Here is a 6,021-nt window from a genome sequence, read left to right on the forward strand (position 1 = left end):
GCTGTTTTGGAGATTTTCTTTTTTCCTACATACATTTCAGTTATTTTCCTGCTGGTATTCTAATTTATGAAAAAAGATCACAGACATTACATTGTATAGCAATAACTCTAGCTTGCTACTGTAAGTGATGTTTGAAGGAACCCTTCCTTCTCCCCTTCTGGGGAGTATAAAACCTCTTAACTGCAAATTTTACTTGAAGTTTGATATGCAGAATGTTTAGCACATAATAAGTTTTAAGTTCTGATACCACAGATTTAAAGCACCTCTTCAACTACTTACAAGTCTTTCTTAATGCCAAGGTATACTTGCTAAAGCATACCATTTTAGACAGGTTTAAGATTTTTTTTTTCAATCTTAGAGGTAGCTATACCAACATTGCTTGTAAATATTGCTGTAATGCCAGTCTAACCAATCTTACTGCAATTAGCATGGCAAATGTGATTTTTTTATTACTTCCCTATGAAACTACTATTTTAAAACATCATACAGTAATCTCAGTGATTAAAAGAAGTAGCTGTACTCTTTTATTTAAAAACTTTAATTACTCTCTCAAGCTGGTTATAGAATCATAGAATCACAGAATTGGTAAGGTTGGAAGGGACCTCTGGAGATCATCTAGTCCAACCCCCCTTCTCAAGCAGGGTCACCTAGAGCACGTTAGACAGGGTTGCATCCAGGCGGGCCTTGAAGATCTGCAGAGAAGGAGACTCCACAACCTCTCTGGGCAACCTGTGCCAGTGCTCCGTCACTCTCACAAGGAAGGAATTCCCCTTCACGGTCAGGTGGAACTTCCTGTGCTTCAGTTTCTGCCCATTGCCTCTTGTCCTGTCACACGGGACAACTGAAAAGAGTTTGTGCACGTCCCCTTGACACCCTCCCTTCAAGTACTTACACACACTGATCAGATTCCCCCCTCAGTCTTCTCTTCCCCAGGCTGAAGAGGCCCAGCTCTCGCAGCCGTTCCTGATAGGGCAGATGCTCCAGCCCTTGGATTGTCTTCGTAGCCCTTTGCTGGACTCTCTCCAGTAGCTCCATGTCTGTCTTGTACTGCGGAGCCCAGAACTGGACACAGGACTCGAGATGAGGCCTTCCCAGGGCTGAGCAGAGATCACCTGGCTCGACCTGCTGGCAACACTCTTCCTAATGCACCCCAGGAGACCATTGGCCTTCTTGGCCAGCACGTGCTGGCTTATGGTCAACTTGGCATCCACAAGCACCTTTTTTTTTTTTTTTTTTTTAAAAAAAAAGAGAGGACCTTATTGATGTGATAAAACCTTCAAAAGTAGCATGCTTTTTTTCACTTGTAAGCAACTGACCTATTTTTCTTAAAGTCTCATTTGAGACTTGCTGATAAATTATTCATTGGGTATTTTGGTCTTATTTCTTGGTCAAGCTTTTACCCATCTCAGTCACACATTTTACAAAAAAAAAAAAAAAAAAAAAAAAAGGACCACAAGTAAACAAAAGTAGATAAGTTATCTTTCATGTTAATAAAACTGAGCATCTCCTAAAGCAGTTCTGAACTCCTGTACTGTGACACACACTTGCTGCTGCTGATCTCTGCCATCATCTACGTAGCAGTAATAAATCAGTCCTTTAACTCAACTGGTCTATGAGAAGTGTTTCCCTGCTGTGAGCTGGACTTTGGATCAAAAGCGCTGATTCTGCTTATTTCATCAGTTTTCCAATAACTGGCTGTGGTTGCGGTGCTTATATTCTCTTTTTGCAGGTACTTGTCACTGGAGAGCAAACCAAACACACTGCATTATTCTGTTAAGTAACACAGGATTCAAATAGCATGTTTTGAACCTACTTTTAAATCTTTACCAAAAGTTCTTGTGACCCAGATAATCTACAACAACATCTTGGTGACGAAAGAAGGAAAAATTGGTGATGGATCATTTAAGTAAGTAATGTTTAGGGTATAAGTCTGTTCTTTAATTTCATTGTCTGGCCACTGAGGAAAGGGAGATATATTTTTTTTTTCCTCTCTAAGAAGACAGTCAGTATTTATGTGGCCTTTACTCAATCAGATTTTCTTGCTGATCACTGAAATTGGGGTGATAGATTCTTGGATTATGAAAATGTCTGCAAAGTCTGTTTAAAGACTCCACAGATTCTTCTAGCAATTAACTATTTTAATATTATTTATACAGCTGGTGATGGTTTACATGCAAAACATGACAGATTTGAGATTAATACATTAATTAGTTTAAAAAATGTAATACTTTAATAAATTCATTTGGCAACTGAATAAAGAAAATTTGTGAATTCAGTTTAGGATATTTTAAAATATTAAAGATTTTGACATAAAATATTTTAATATTGGAAACAGAGTAATATTACTTGAACAAATGGGTATCAGATCATGATGAATGATTCGTAGCTTTTACTCTATTTTGTATTGGACAAATTTTACTAGGATGCTTTCAGTGAAAAATCGGTGAGGTGAGGAATGTCAAGGGGTGCCTCCGTTCTTTCAAGTTTCTCCTCCCTCAGATTGTGGATCACTAATCTCCGGAAAGCAAATTCTTAGTTGTCATTCATTGGTACTTTAAATGCATTTTATATGGCTTTAAAGTCCAAGTCTTTGACAGAAGTGTAAAACAGCTTATCTCCCTCTTCTCCCCACAACGTAGGGCTTACATATAGGGAAATGGAGCAGATGAGATGGTGTTAATTACATTTTTTTTCTCTGTTCAAAATTATTAAGTATTTATGTGCAAGATATTAAGCTCAATATGTGACATACCACACTTTTTAAACAAAAATACATTAAAAATACAGCTATACAGTAAGTTCTGCTTCAGTGTGGTTTTCTTGTGTAAATATTAAGCAAGGAAGATGTCATTGGAGAGTAAAGCTTTCAATACAAGCAAGTTTGCAGCCTCTTCCGTGGTTTGAACAGAGTATTGATTTTTAGGTAACAAACTTTACCAGCGGATGGGATTCATGGAGTAAAATGGTCTCTCACATGAATAATAAATTATCAACCTGAGAAACAAACTCCCATTAGGTGTGCGGTGACAGATACAAGTTACAAGAAAGTTTGTTCTAATTTCCAAATATAAAGTAAGCTTCAGTCATCAAAGGATTGATGATTTTTGTCATTACCATTCAAAAACAAAAACAAACTAGACTAGATGATAGACTTCCCATCCCAGTGCCAAAATCATGACCAATACTAAAAAATATCCTCATTTAACTTTGTTATGAGTCTGATTACTCTTTTATTTTATTTTAGGCTGTCAACAAAAATAGTGATTAATATTATAAAGATACAGATGAGGAAAAAAACACACTTTAAAATCTTGCATCTTCATGTTTTCTATATACTGAGTGGAGGAGATTACTTAGAATAATTCAGTCCATAACTTCTTTCTGTCTGAATCCCTTTGGTTGATCTTAGGTTGGCATATCTTCAAGCAGCTAAAAAGGCAAAAACTGCAAGAAGATTATAGAAACAATCATTGACTTTCAGAACACATGTTGTCCAAAAGTGTGAGGTTTTTTTTCTCTGCATAGGGTCATAGCATATGACATACTGAAAGGAAAAATACAAAACACCTTGAAAATCAGATCTGAGTTACAGTATAGTTTCATATATTGCCAAAAAGTTGTTACATTTACTGGCTTCTTTTAAATAGTTTGCTTTGAAGATATCCATGGCTATACTTTCCTGTATTATTTTGGAGTGCTTGCTTCATGTTCTAGCCTGTTTCCTTGTTGCCGTAAGGGTTACGGTCAGTGGAGTTCACTTCTGTTTATTCTGTTGGAAGATCTGTGGTCCTTTTTCTTCTCAAAGGTATTACAGCAGATAGCAATAAATTATAGATTAAAATAACACATTATTGTGAGTCATATAACGGACTGAGAAATAAACCAAAGCACGCAAAAAAAAAAAAAAAAAAAAAAAGAGAGAGAGAAAGAAAAGCGTCTCTAAAAGGATTTACAGTAACATGATTAAGATAAAACTCTTTTTAAGATAATGAGGCTTAAGAACCAGAGACAATTTCTCCTATTAGTATTACTTATTTCATGGACCCATTGATCTCATTTGGAATGAGAGGAAGTCAGTAAGTTGGGGTGTATACAGTCAGTCTGGAAGAAAAGGGGTCTGGGTAAGGGAATAGGTGAAACAATAGATTTTCTCTAAATTTGTCAAATGGAATTGCAACACTGCATAATAAATGAGTATTTGTGATAAGAAGAGGGGAAAAAAGCTGCATTGGATTTGTCCTGGTATCACTGTAGAACATTTAAAGCAGCGGTCCTTTCATCTAGGTTTATATTCTTTCAGACTGGAAAAGGGACCATGCACAAAAATCTTTGATACTCTTTTTGTTTGATACTCTGTTCTTACTTCTATAAGAATAAAAACAAAACCAACTGAAAAAACTCCACCAGTTCTGAAGAAGCTGATTTAAAACAGATGCATGCTTCTAGGGATGGACAGAGTACACAAAAGTAAAGTATAGCAACATCTTAGGAATGAGAGAGGAAACATGCTTGTTTTTGGAAATTTTCAGTCTGAATCTTATGCTCAGTGCTTTATGTGACATCAAATGCACTCAGGACTTCAAAGATCAATATGGGTAAGTTAGTTTGAAGAGAGGAGAATAAAGTTTTCACTTTTTCAAATTATTTTGCACTCAATCCAAATGACTTTTTTTTTTGAAATTGTCCCCAAAAGTTGTCAAAGATATAAAATGCTGAATTTCTTGTAATTCATCGAAAAAAATCCAAAGCATTTCTTTTCAGATTAATATTATTTTTGGTGTTTATATTTTTCCTGTCGGCCACCAAATTAATAAATTTATTATTCTCACAACTTCAATTTCAGAAGAGTTGAAATAATGAGCTAAAGAATTTGTGCAGTTCCTTGTTTTCTCAAATACTATCAAATGACTGTTTGACTTTGCCAGACTAAACAGAGGTCTGAAGTTGTAAAATGGACTATACGAGAACTCTCTTACATGGACTGTTGCGCACACTAGCTCAAAACAAGCAAGTCCTTTTGTTAATGGTGATGCTAATTTACTGTCTCTATCAATGGCTTTGTACTTTCAATTTGAAGAAAACTGATTTCGTGTCAGCCAACTCATGGTAGTAACCATACTACCACATCCTCTTCCATGGGTAGAACCAAGTTTCCAGTAGTTCATAAATGCATTTACCTCAGAAGTATTTTAAATTGCTATGCTGTTGAACATCATTTCTCTCAAGTCTAGTAAGCCAGAGTGGCCTTGCTCCGGCTTATGAAGGGGGAATGAAATCAGCATAGGATCAAGCTCTATGCAAATTCAGGGCCAGCAGGCTGGTGTGTTGACAGGTTGCCGGATGTCCAGTGAATCCAAAGAGCTACCAAATGCTGTTCAAAATATGCTTTGGTCTGTTTCAGCAGAAGTTTCCACGCTATTCTTTCTATGGTGATGTGACAAACTGACAAATGATGAAATCTCTTGTAACATTTTGCTTGCATTTCCACCAGATGCAGCTGTCTGGATGATTTATAAATTCTCAGGAGCTCCTGTACAGCTAACTGGAACATTGAAAGAGAGTGTATCATCACAAAAAAGGCCCTTCCAGCAAGCATGATTGCAAGCATGATTGTGTTCAACTTAGCAGCCAGCTCTTTCATCACATGCAGACAGGAATGGAGCATGCAGCAAGACTTCTTGGAAAAGAAAAAATTACCTTGGGCCGGAAAAGCATTGAAAGGCAGAAGGCTGCAGCAGTTACATATTTGTTCCTGGGTTGTGTGACACGGAGCTGTATGATAGGTCTAAAGATACATACCAGTCTGCACCCACTGAGCTTCATGCAAGCACCTCAAATATATAACTAAATGTTACTCAGGCCAGGCTATTTAAGTCAACAAAAGAATTCATTCTAAGATTTTGGCTTTTGCTAATACAGAGAGTACCTCTCCATCGAAGAGGCAGGTTTAGCTCAGTTGGTTAGAGCATGGTGCTACTAATGCCAAGGTCACGGGTTCAGTCCCCATACAGGCTATCCTGA

This window comes from Rhea pennata, chromosome 1, assembly GCF_028389875.1.
Source record: "Rhea pennata isolate bPtePen1 chromosome 1, bPtePen1.pri, whole genome shotgun sequence".
In the NCBI taxonomy this organism is placed as follows: Eukaryota; Metazoa; Chordata; class Aves; order Rheiformes; family Rheidae; genus Rhea; species Rhea pennata.